The 13519-nt window shown below is 37.6% G+C and overlaps 1 non-coding gene across 1 annotated transcript; it reads left to right on the top strand.

Annotated features, from left to right (window-relative positions):
* Nucleotides 1-10673: 10673 nt before the first annotated feature.
* LOC127109901 (small nucleolar RNA R71) lies at nt 10674-10780 on the top strand. Its single transcript, XR_007797147.1, has one exon. It is a non-coding gene; the product is annotated as a small nucleolar RNA R71 (small nucleolar RNA).
* The last annotated feature ends 2739 nt before the right edge of the window (nt 10781-13519 follow it).

Raw genomic sequence — 13519 nt, 5'->3', positions numbered from 1 at the left:
TCGCCCTGATTTAAAGTTAATGTTCAATTTACACTGTCCAGTTAAAAACTCAAACCGTCGTTCTATTGATTTTAACTTCTTTATGTCTTTTACTCTCGTACAAAAACCTTGATATTAACTTTGTAAATTGAGACCAGAAAAAGAGTGACTATATTCTGAAATAAATTTAAACCAACTCAACTTTGATTCCTTTATTCTGCTTACTTTACATACCGATATCTAAATTAATTAGCCAGACATGATGAACATGCATAAATAATAATCATGCATAAATACGGCCATATCAAACAAACAACATATATAAACAGCGGAACAAATCATATGTAAATTAAAACGATAAATCAATTAATTAATGAACCTGGAAAAATACTAGAAATCTGGATTTTATCTCCTAGCTTCGATGCTCGAACACTCCACCACAAGTCGGTTGGATTTGTTCTTCACAATTCTCGATCAGATAGGAAAGTAAAAACAAGGAAATAAAATACTATGATCTAACGTAAGGTTAGATCCAGTAAAAATTACACAATAGTTTCCGGTGTAGAAACTGTCGTGAGAAAGTAAACTGTATGCTTCAGAAATTAAACTAGAAAAAAGAAAGAAATAAATTGCTTGCAAAATTAGAATGCTGGAAAAATTGTACGGAGAAGAGAGAGCTTCAATTGGCTTTTGTGAGGTTTATTTATATTAACCTCCCAAGATAACCGTCTCCTAGAATGTGCCTTCAATATCGTTCAAAGCGTCTCCGAGTGCATGAGAGAATTTAGGGGAAACCGTCCACTCCGTTACGCACGTAAAGCCCAAAATATAGGAGTGGAATGTGTGACGTCCGTCACACTATGTGTTACGGTCGTAACACTAGGTCTTAGGACGTGGCGATCGGCACGTGCTTGTTGCGGTCGTGACAACAATTTTCTTTATTCCAAACGTGGGCTGAGCTTTGGTGCTTCAGCTTGCTGCTTTTCCTAGAAAATCTTCTTTTTGCACCCCTTTTCTTTCTTTTTCACATGTGCTTTAAATAATGATACCTGAAATAAATAATAAGAAAATGTTGAGTAATATCGAATGATATAGAATAAATTGAATTAAATAACGATATAATTTAATTAAATCAAGTCTAAAAATGTGATATAGTTTCATGTTATCAAACTCCCCCACACTTAGACTTTTGCTTGTCCTCAAGCAAGAAACAATGTAGAAATCAATTTTTTTTTTGTAAATTATTAGCCAGATGAAATTTCCAAACACACATCAATTCGTAATAGGTTGCAAGTAAATCTCGTTAGAAATAACCTGAGTTTAATCTTAACATCAAAAACTACCGTAACAACACTAGATAACCCCACCTTATGCAAACCAGTTCGAGTCATGCTATTATAGCTCAGCCTAGTTCTTTTACTCTTATTTCACACGTTTTCATTTGAGCGAAATCACATTAAGCCCTTTATCTTTTCACGCACATAGTGGAGTAACCGGTTAGCGATTCTGATCCCCTTTTAGTTAGAAGTTCTGGTACATAAGTTGGATAACTTCTTTATTTAGTCTATTGCAAATTGCGGGGGATGGGACCGTAGTCCGCCCTACCAAGTTCAGCACCAGAAACCGCTGAACAAACTCACAATGGATCGTTCATACCATGTTTTTGTAGGGTCCACAACCTTTGGATTAAATGATCGGGTAAGAATCACCTAACTTAATTAGTGCATTTCCTGATTTTTAATATGTTGTTTTGGGAATCATTCACTTGTATTCATCGGCTCTCCACGTAGTTTGCTATTAAGATGGTGTCGACTTCTCGTATAAACTACTTGGGGTTACTATAAAACTAAAAGTTCAAAGAATTGGTATAATAGGTACTTAAACTGATCTAACATGCTGAGGTTTTTAGAGTGTTGGGGCGGTAATAATTTTGTCTTAATTTCACTCAAGTTTTATAAAATAAGCAATCTTTATACTTATTGAGTGTGTTGGATTTTGTTATGGCTCAAGAAAATTGAGGGGAATAGATAATAAAAAATTTCACACTAGGGACTTGACTTAAGAAGAAAAATTTTATTATTGAAAGGGAAATAACATACTGGAAAGGGAAATAAACATACTGATAGGAAATCTTAACATGAATGAAACAAAGTTATCTCCCCCTACACTTAAATGAAACATTGTCCCCAATGTTTCAAAAAAAGCGAAAAAAAAGGAAAAAATGGTACGTAAACTCAATTCTGCCCGCATCCTCTTGTTCTCGGACCCGGTGATCGTTCACGTACTGCCAAGTCATCAAACCTGTTAAGCAAGTCAGTGAACCTCTGGTCGGTTATTGCATTCCTCTCTTGTTGTTGTTGTTTCATCTGGCGCATCAGTTGCATTACTTCGCTATTCTGCGCATGCATGGCATCAAGCCGTTGGCCTTGATGTTCAATAGCATCCATGATGTCATCATTTGTTGCAGGCCTTCTTCTTCGACGACGTCGGGAGGATGGACCAACTACATTATCGGAAGGATTATGTGGGACAAAATGTTGTTCAGGATCTTTATCACCTTGCTCCATTTCATCAAACTCGTCTAGGGGCGGGTTTGCTTATGTAGGCATGGTAGGTTCGGGAGCATTTAAATCGTAGATGAATCTGTTGGGGTTAGTAACATCGGTGAGTGCAATGTTGGGAAAAACGACGCTTGGGATTTCTTGGTTATTCACCATAAGATAATAATTCCCGCCTACCCTATTTTTGATTAAGCGGCAGGAGCGACAGTAGTCGATATCCATAAACAGGGGTGGCAAAGATTGCAAATTCTGAAGTCGGTCCCCTAAATTTAAACCGAGTGCAATGGTGGTTATTAAGCCTCCAATCACAAAAGGTTGATTGCCTCGAGCACAAAGGGTACGAATATGGTGAAGTAAGAAAGAGGCGGCATTGACCCTTGTATTTGCTGAAAAGATGCAGTGTAGGAAGAATAATTCTTTCGCGTTAACTTTGTTGTTGTTGGCTCTTCCAAAGATGGTGTTTTGCAAAATACGGATAAAATACCGGATAGTGGGGTTGTGTATGTGTGAAGCAAGTAATGCATCCCAATTGGTGGTTACCACACCGGATATTTTTCCAAAAAGTTCGAATGCGATCGTGTTCCACTATGAGTTTGGAGGGATTCTTGGGTGAACGTCGTCTCCTTCAGGAAAATGTAGCATGGCACTCAACTGTTCTTGAGATAGTGCGTACTCAGTGTTGAACATACGGAATTTTGCGGTACCGGTTAAGTACTCGTCCTCACCGGTTGGAGTGGTGTATGAATAAGAGCTTAAAAACTCCAAGGTGAGTGATGGGTATGTTGGGTGATTTTGTGTGCACAGAAAAGTTAAATCGGATAGCCTAAGCAGCCATTGCACTCCTTGATGTAATCTTAATTCTTGTAAGCAATTGAAATCTGGGTATCTGGTAGATGTGACACCGCGTTGCTGGAAACGAACAAACTGCTCCCGTTGATAGTTACTATCTTCAGTTCGGAAAATAATATTTCCAAATTGCATTTCTTGATGTTGGTTCTCCGCCATTTTGATTAGTAGGTAGAAAAAAAAGAGAAAGGAAAAGGGGATGAATTTTTTTTGTATAGAGTGGTTTTTGGAATGATGTGGTGTAGGAAAAAAAATGTGGTTAAGGTATTTAAAGAAAGAGTTTTGAAATTGGGAGGAGAAGTTGGTGAAAAAAAATTAATGGGGGATAAAGAGGTGAATTGAATGGGGGTAACGGTCATGACACGGTTACGAGGCAGCAGTGTGTCACGTTCGTGACAGCATGCGTCACGTTCGTGACAGCATGCGTCACGTTCGTGACAGCATAACAGTCAAACGCATTTACGAGAAAGCAAGTTGTCACGTTCATGACAGCATGCGTAACGGGCGTCATGGGGGTGTTGCGACTGTGACAGCATGCGTGACGCTCGTCACACCTCTGTGTTTGCAACGGTCAAAACGTTCGTCACGATGCAAGGTGGCAAGTTTTGTTTTATTATTATTATATTTTTTTATTTTTTTTATTTTTTTTATTTTTTTAAATTTGAATTGCCATGACCATAAATATCAATGCTACTTTGACTTTATAAATTGTGTCATGGATGCTACTTTACTACACCATAGAATATATATTTTTCTCTAATAAGTAAAAATACAGGTGGTAGTATATAATATTAGGAGTAGTGTATACTTGTATGTGATCAAAAAGTAGCATACAATATATATCAACATTGGTAATTTTAAACAGTGCATAAATCAAAATGAAATTTAATTTAACCAATAATGCCAGTAGCTTCATAAAAATAAACATAATGTAATATTTGACTGAAGATAAAATAAAACATGCGAAAGAAAATCCTAAGATTAAAAATATTGTCAAACGAAACTATAAATTTCCTAAGACTAAAACTAGTTAACTGCAATTATTCTAGCCACTTGTAGAATCTCTCGTCGGAGGAGCAAAGGAATTGACATGGTGTAGCAACTCGTGAAATTGATTTGTCATTCTACTCATGTGTTCCATAAATTCATGTCCCATCATAGTTAACTCTTCTATAATGGCATCTTGTTCTGACATCAAAGCTTGAATAGCGGTATTATAATCAGTTCCAGACATATGATGTCTAAAATCAAGTAATGCCGATTCTGCGGACGGGATAGGATGAGGTGGAGAGGCAGCATCATGGTAACCAGTTGGTGTATGCGGATCAGACTCAGCATTAGGAATCTGGCTGTCAAGAATCTCATACTCTTGGATGGTTTCAACAGAATTAACAGGAGAAGGCATTCCATCCAGGTTGTAGAGTCAATTATTTCGGTTATGGACACTAGTCATCGGGCTAGGCATGGTGAATAGGTAAAAAGCTTGGTTGTTAATTAATAGTTCAAACTCTTCAGGTCCAAGGTTTCCTATAAACATAGTGTTGAAAAGGAAATTTATATTCATAGGCTAAATACCGCAAAAAGGGTTCAAATCAAGCATGGGTTGGCGCAATCCAATAGCATTAGCAATCATAGTTATCAATCCCCCTATTTGAATCGGTGCACGATCATCTTGAATAAGGAGGTCAAAACTCGCCAACATATAAGTGGCACCATTCACTGGACGATTCTGGGAAGCACAAAATATTATGAAAAGTTCATCACGTGATACTGTGGTAATGTTTGAACTTTTCCCAAAAAGAGTGTGTGCTAGGATCTTGTGGAAATAACGAAAAGCTGGGTTATGTATGTTTCCAGAGAGAAACTCATGTTCCTCAGGTTCGTCATTTCCCGTCAAACTTCCCCAAAAATGCTCAAGCTCTCGATATTCAAATAGGTCCTCTTGGTTCATGGTGAATGTGTCAAAAGAAGTAGGGAACCCTAAGAGGTTAGTAAATTCTCTAATGTTATACTGATACTCCATATTGAACATCCTGAATTGAATGAAACCTCGGTTTATTCCTTTTCCATGGTTCGGTAAATAAATCAGGGAGCTAAGGAATTCTAGAGTTAGCCTCCGGTAAGTAACAAATTGTCTCCGAATAGGAGTGGTTTCCCACCCTATTTTATTCAGCAGATATAGGACACTATCTCTTAGCCCAAGTACGGTCATTGCACAATCATCAGCATAAAAATTTGGATGCATCTCTCTCTCAGCAAGTTCTTCAAATTTTTGTCTTTGAGCTCTCCCTCGGAAATTAATACCCATGTGATCAATATGTGCCATCAGGTCAATGTTAACTAAAGAAAAGAAAAACAAGAATTTTAGTCAGGATTTGGCCAGATGCCGAAAGAAGAAAAGAAGAAAAATTTAATAAAATAAAGAAAATGAAGAATGAAAACTGAATAAAATCAAAAGAATAATCAAAGAAAAATAAAAATTTGTGGGTTGTCTCCTACGAAGCGCTTTGTTTAATGTCGCAAGCTCGACAGAAAACTATTAAATGTTAATCTATTAATTTTGGAGACAATACGTCTAAGTCCAGGACTTGCGATTCTTCATTGTTTTCAGCATAATGATAATGTTTTAGACGCTGCCCGTTTACGATAAATGATTCAATAGATTTTCCTTTAATTTCTACAGCCCCACTAGAAAAGACATTAGTGACTTTGAAAGGGCCAGACCACCTAGAGCGTAGCTTTCCTGGGAATAACTTAAGTCTAGAGTTAAACAATAGGACTACATCGCCTTGTTTGAAAGTTTTCCTTGATATACGTTTATCATGCCATTTTTTCGTTCTTTCCTTGTAGATTTTAGCATTTTTGTATGCATCTTGTCTAAGTTCCTCTAATTCGTTTATATCTAGAATTCACTTTTCACCGGCGGCCTTATAGTTTAAATTTAAATTTTTAATAGCCTAATAGGCCTTATGTTCTAACTCCATTGGGAGGTGACACGATTTACCATAAATAAGCTTAAATGGGGTTGTTCCTATGGGAGTTTTGTAGGCGGTTCGATATGCCCATAAAGCTTCGGGTAATTTTGATGACCAGTCTTTCCTCGATGTAGCGACAGTTTTTTACAATATCTGTTTAATTTCTCTATTAGACACTTCCACTTGTCCACTAGTTTGAGGATGGTAAGGTGTTGTTACTCGATGTTTTACACCATACTTAAACAATAATTTTTCGAGTATTTTAGATATGAAATGAGACCCACCGTCACTGATGACTATTCTTGGGACACCAAATCTTGGAAAGATTATATTCTTAAAGAGTTTAATTACTACTCCTGTGTCGTTTGTTGGAGAAGCTATAGCCTCAATCCATTTTGATACGTAGTCAACCGCTACGAGTATGTACTTGTTACCAAAAGAAGGTGGAAAAGGTCCCATGAAATCTATTCCCCACACATCGAAAATTTCTACTTCCAAAATGCCTTTTTGTGGCATTTCGTCACGTCTAGATATGTTTCCTATGCGTTGACACATATCGCATTTCTTGACAGCGGTATGTACATCCTTCAATATGTTTGGCCAATAAAGACCGACTTGTAGGATTTTAGAGCAGGTTTTGGATGTACTTGCATGTCCACCATAAGGAGCGGAATGACAATGTTGGATTATACTTTCTACCTCTTCTTCAGGTATACAGCGACGGAAAATACCATCGGAGCCTCTTTTGAAAAGTAAAGGGTCGTCCCAGTAATAATGTTTTATGTCATGGAAGAATCGTTTCTTTTGTTGGTAGGATAAATCAAGTGGAACCACTCTGGCGGCTAAATAATTGACAAAGTCAGCGTACCATGGTGTAACGCATACAGCCAAGGTTGTCTCTACCTGTTTGTCAGCTCTATTTTCTTCCAAATTAACTATAAGTTTATCGTACGTGAAATCATCGTTAATCAATGTTCTTTCCGGTTCCAGGTTTTTGAGTCTAGAGAGGTGATCTGCTACTACGTTTTCAGTTCCTTTTTTATCTTTGATTTCCAAATCAAATTCTTGTAGTAACAAGATCCACCTTAGGAGTCTAGGTTTAGCGTCCTTTTTTGTTAAGAGGTACTTAATGGCAGCGTGATCAGTGTAAACGATTATTTTAGCTCCGACCAAGTAGGAACGAAATTTATCTAGTGCAAATACTACTGCTAAAAGTTCTTTCTCGGTCGTGGCGTAATTCATTTGCGCTTCATCTAGAGTTCTACTCGCATAATATATAACGTGAAGTTTTTTATCCTTTCGTTGTCCTAAAACTGCGCCTACGGCGTAGTCACTTGCGTCACACATTATTTCGAAAGGTTCATTCCAATTCGGGGTCTGCATTATGGGCGCGGAGATCAATGCTTGTTTAAGTGTTTGAAATGCTTCTAAACATTTATTGTCGAAGATGAATTCAGAGTCTTTCATTAATAATTCGGTTAAAGGTTTAGTTATTTTAGAGAAATCTTTAATGAATCGTCGATAAAAACCGGCATGTCCTAAGAAGCTTCGTATTTCCCTCACAGTTTTCGGAGGTTGAAGGTTTTCGATTACTTCTATTTTGGCTTTGTCTACTTCAATTCCTCTATTTGATATGATGTGTCCTAAAACAATTCCTTCTTGTACCATAAAGTGACATTTTTCCCAATTAAGTACTAGGTTTACTTTTACACATCGTTCTAGAACTCTTTCTAGGTTTTCGAGACATTCTTCGAAACTTTGCCCGCATACGGAAAAGTCATCCATAAAGACTTCCATGATGTTTTCGAGAAAATCGGCAAATATTTCCATCATGCACCTTTGGAAAGTTGCAGGAGCATTGCACAAGCCAAACGGCATTCGTCGATAAGCGAAGGTACCAAAAGGACATGTGAACGTTGTCTTTTCTTGGTCATCAGGATGAATTGGTATTTGAAAGAAACCTGAGTAACCGTCCAGATAGCAGAAATGAGAATGCTTGGCTAGTCGTTCTAACATCTGGTCTATGAATGGTAAAGGAAAATGATCTTTTCGGGTTGCTTTGTTTAGCTTTCGATAATCAATGCACATTCTCCATCCCGATTCAATTCGTTTGGTTATAGTTTCTCCTTTTTCATTTTCGATCACTGTTATACCTCCTTTCTTTGGTACTACGTGTACAGGACTAACCCATTTGCTATCGGATATAGGATATATGATACCTGCCTCTAATAACTTCGTTACTTCCTTCTTCACTGCCTCACTCATGATTGGGTTTAGTCTCCTCTAATGTTCCCTAGAAGTCTTACAGTCTTCTTCTAGCATGATGTGATGCATACAAATAGAAGGACTTATCCCTTTAAGATCGGTGATGTTGTATCCTAATGCGGTTGGATATTTTCTTAAGATATGTAGGAGTTTTTTGGTTTCAAGTTTTCCTAGGTCTGCATTGACTATTACTGGTCGTTCAAGTTCTAAGTCTAGGAATTCATATCTCAGATTTTTGGGAAGTGTTTTCAGGTCGAGGGTTGGTTTCTTAAGGAATTGCGTAGGATCTGATGTTATTGCTAAACATTGGTTCAGTCTGTCTTCTACACGATAGTCGCACAAATCGTCATTTTCGAATTCTGTTTCTTTTATGCATTCATCGATGATATCCATGAAGTAACATGTGTCTTCTATCACAGGTGCTTTCAAAAATTGGGAAAGAATAAACTCAATTTTCTCTTCTCCTACTTCGAAAGTGAGTCGTCCTCGTTTTACGTCTATGATAGCACCGGCAGTTGCTAAGAAGGGTCTTCCCAATATAATGGGGGTAACTTCATCTTCTCTTATGTCCATAATTATAAAATCGGTGGGAATATAGAATTGACCTATGCGTACGGGAATGTTTTCAAGAATTCCTACGGGATATTTAACGGAACGGTCTGCTAATTGCACAGACATTTTAGTTGGTCTTAATTCTCCCATTTCAAGTTTCTTGCATATGGACAAGGGCATAACACTGATACCGGCTCCTAAATCGCATAAAGCTTTGTCTATGACAAATTTTCCTATATGACAGGGTATAGAAAAACTACCAGGATCTTTAAGTTTAGGAGGCATATTTTGGATTATTGCGCTACACTCAGCAGTGAGTGTAACGGTTTCGTTATCTTCAAGTTTCTTTTTATTAGATAAAATTTCTTTTAAGAACTTAACATATGAGGGCATTTGTATAATAGCTTCTGTAAAAGGAATTGTGATGTTTAATTGTTTCAGTAGGTCAACAAATTTTTTAAATTGGCCCGCGTTTTGGGTTTTAATTAGCCTTTGAGGATAAGGGATAGGTGGTTTGTAAGGTGGTGGAGGTACATAAGGTTCTTTTTTTTCTACGGTTTCCTCATTACACTCTTCCTTTTCCTTAGGTTTACCTTCTTCCTCAGTTGACTTTTCAGAGTTTTGGTTCTCAATCCTTGGGTCAGATGGCCCTTCTACCTCTGTACCACTTCGTAATATAATTGCATGAGCGTGGCCTTTCGGATTAGGTTGTGGCTGTCCAGGAAATGTACCAGTTGGGGCAGCAGTAGACGCTTGTTGTTGAGCTACTTGCGAGATTTGTGTTTCAAGCATTTTGTTATGGGTAGCCAGGGCATCTACTTTACTTGCTAGTTGTTTAATCTATTCGCTAGTGTGTACATTCTGGTTTAAGAACTCTTTATTGGTTTGTTGTTGAGAAGCTATGAAGTTCTCCATCATGATTTCCAAGTTGGATTTCCTAGGAACGTTGTTATTAGGTGTAGATGGGGTCGGCTTTTGATATCCAGGTGGTACAGATGGAGCTTGACCTGGTGCGTATAAAGCGTTGTTACTTTTATACGAGAAATTAGGATGGTTCTTCTAGTTTGAGTTATAGGTATTCGAGTAAGGATTTCCTTGAGCATAGTTCACCTGTTTTGTTTGAATTCTTGTTAGGAGTTGATAATCTGTAGGAGTGTGACCTTGAATTCCACAGACCTCGCAATTTTGAGTTACGGCAACCACGGTGGCTGGAGGTGATACATTTAAACTTTCAATTTTCTGGGCAAGAGCATCCACTTTTGCATTAACATGATCAAGGCTACTTATCTCGTACATGCCACCTTTTGTTTGAGGTTTTTCTACCACTGTTCGGTCGCTTCCCCACTGATAATGATTTTGGGCCATGCTCTCGATAAGTTGATAAGCGTCGGTGTAAGGTTTATCCATAAGCGCACCACCGGCGACGGCGTCTATTGTTAACCTTGTGTTGTACAAGAGACCATTGTAGAAGGTGTGAATTACTAACCAGTCCTCTAAACCATGGTGTGGGCAAAGTCTCATCATGTCCTTGTATCTTTCCCATGCTTCGAAAAGAGATTCGTTATCTTTTTGCTTAAATCCATTTATCTGGGCTCTCAACATAGCTGTTTTGCTTGGAGTAAAATATCGGGCAAGAAAGACTTTCTTCACCTCATTCCATGTGGTGACTGAGTTGGAAGGAAGAGACTGAAGCCATCTTCTAGCTTTATCTCTTAACGAGAAAGGAAAGAGACGAAGTCGAATTGCCTCTGAAGTGACACCATTAGCTTTAACAGTGTCAGCGTATTGGACAAATACGGATAAATGAAGGTTTGGATCCTCGGTAGGATTTCCAGAAAATTGATTCTGTTGCACTGCCTGCAACAGCGAAGGTTTAAGTTCGAAGTTGTTCGCTTCGATTGCGGGTGGAGCAATACTCGAATGCGGCTCATCCTGTGATGGAGCAGCGTAATCTCGAAGAGCATGAGCTGGTTCGGCCATCGCTGGTATCGTTAAAGGAAGGAGATTTTTGAGATCAGGAACTTCGATTGGAGGAAGATTGTTTCTAGCACGATACTCCCGAATTCGTCGTAATAATCAGAGATATCGTTCGACGTCGTTGATTCGTAAGTAATACGGCTCGCCTTGTGAGCTAGTGTGTGGCATACAAATCAACGAAAAAGGGAAAAAATAAAAATTGCCTTAGTCTCTACAGCGTAACAGAAGAGTTACGATATCGACTAAATAAAAGTCCCCGGCAACGGCGCTAAAAACTTGATCGCGACTTTATGAGTCTATCAGGGTACTAACTGCAAGTGCACAGTCTAATCGCGTATTTTTAAAAGATATCGATCCCACAGGGACTTAATGAATCGATCTACCGTTTTTCTAGGGTTACTGCGTAAAGCTAAGGCGGATGATACTTTAATGATTAGGGGAAAAAACAAAACTAAATTCGGATCTAGATAAAATATCAAATAATATGGATATCAGTATGTAGTTCGTCGTATTTGGGGAATCAAATCTTCGTTGGTCTTTTTCTTAATTTTAAAATAAGTCTTTTCAGTAGACACTGTTAATTAAAAGTCTTTTCCTCAAACTCTCGCTCTGTTGAATCAGACTATGACTTTATATTTTAACGTACGCTCTCACTATTTCGTTAAGTCTAAAATCACTTTTGAAAATAATAGAATCTATAGAAACTCCTTTTGAGAAAATACTAACCGTTTAAACGCCCTCGTCTCAAACTCTCGCTCTGTTTACTTAGATTATATGATTAAACTTAAATGCTTAAATCTCATCCTCACATTTAACTTTTAAAAATAATTTTTGAAAATAATTAGAATTTAATTAACCTTAAAAATTGCTTTCGCCCTGATTTAAAGTTAATGTTCAATTTACACTGTCCAGTTAAAAACTCAAATCGTCGATCTATTGATTTTAACTTCTTTATGTCTTTTACTCTCGTACAAAAACCTTGGTATTAACTTTGTAAATTGAGACCAGAAAAAGAGTGACTATATTCTGAAATAAATTTAAACCAACTCAACTTTGATAACTTTATTCCGCTTACTTTACATACCGATATCTAAATTAATTAGCCAGACATGATGAACATGCACAAATACGGCCATATCAAACAAACAACATATATAAACAGTGGAACAAAGCATATTTAAATTAAAACGATAAATCAATTAATTAATGAACCTGGAAAAATACTAGAAATCTGGATTTTATCTCCTAGCTTCGATGCTCGAACACTCCACCACAAGTCAGTTGGATTTGTTCTTCACAATTCCCGATCAGATAGGAAAGTAAAAACAAGGAAATAAAATACTATGATCTAACGTAAGGTTAGATCCAGTAAAAATTACTCAATAGTTTCCGGTGTAGAAATTGTCGTGAGAAAGTAAATTGTATGCTTCAGAAATTAAACTAGAAAAAAGAAAGAAATAAATTGCTTGCAAAATTAGAATGCTGGAAAAATTGTACGGAGAAGAGAGAGCTTCAATTGGCTTTTGTGAGGTTTATTTATATTAACCTCCCAAGATAACCGTCTCCTAGAATGTGCCTTCAATATCGTTCAAAGCGTCTCCGAGTGCATGAGAGAATTTAGGGGAAACCGTCCACTCCGTTACTCACGTAAAGCCCAAAATATAGGAGTGGAATGTGTGACGTCCGTCACACTATGTGTTACGGTCGTAACACTAGGTCTTAGGACGTGGCGATCGGCACGTGCTTGTTGCGGTCGTGACAACAATTTTCTTTGTTCCAAATGTGGGCTGGGCTTTGGTGCTTCAGCTTGCTGCTTTTCCTAGAAAATCTTCTTTTTGCACCCCTTTTCTTTCTTTTTCACATGTGCTTTAAATAATGATACCTGAAATAAATAATAAGAAAATGTCGAGTAATATCGAACCAGTCGTGCTTTGTTTCTGACTACTTCTCCCTTTTTGTTCAATTTGTTTCTGAATACCTATCTTGTTCCAATGATATGAGTTCCTTTAGGCTTTGGGACAAGATCCCAGACGTCATTCTTTGAGAATTGATCTAATTCTTCTTTCATTGCCAGAACCACGTCATTGTCTTGAAGTGCCTCATCACAGGAAGTAGGCTCAATCAGAGATACTAATCCCAGAGGAGTTTCTTCGGATACTTTGAATGTTGACCTAGTTCTGACAAGTTCATCCTTGTTTCCCAGAATCAAATCTTCAGAGATGTTTGGGAGATTTCTTGATCTTTTATGGATAGTTGAGATTTCAGTTGTATCTGGACTTTGTTTCTCAGCTTCTTCTGATGCTTTAGTCTTTTCGTCAGAACCTGCAAGAGTTATCTCCAAATCTGCAAGTTTCTCAACTAGCT

Source organism: Lathyrus oleraceus, chromosome 7, assembly GCF_024323335.1.
Source record: "Lathyrus oleraceus cultivar Zhongwan6 chromosome 7, CAAS_Psat_ZW6_1.0, whole genome shotgun sequence".
NCBI classification, from domain to species: domain Eukaryota; kingdom Viridiplantae; phylum Streptophyta; class Magnoliopsida; order Fabales; family Fabaceae; genus Lathyrus; species Lathyrus oleraceus.
This window is presented reverse-complemented; position numbering and strand designations above follow the sequence as displayed.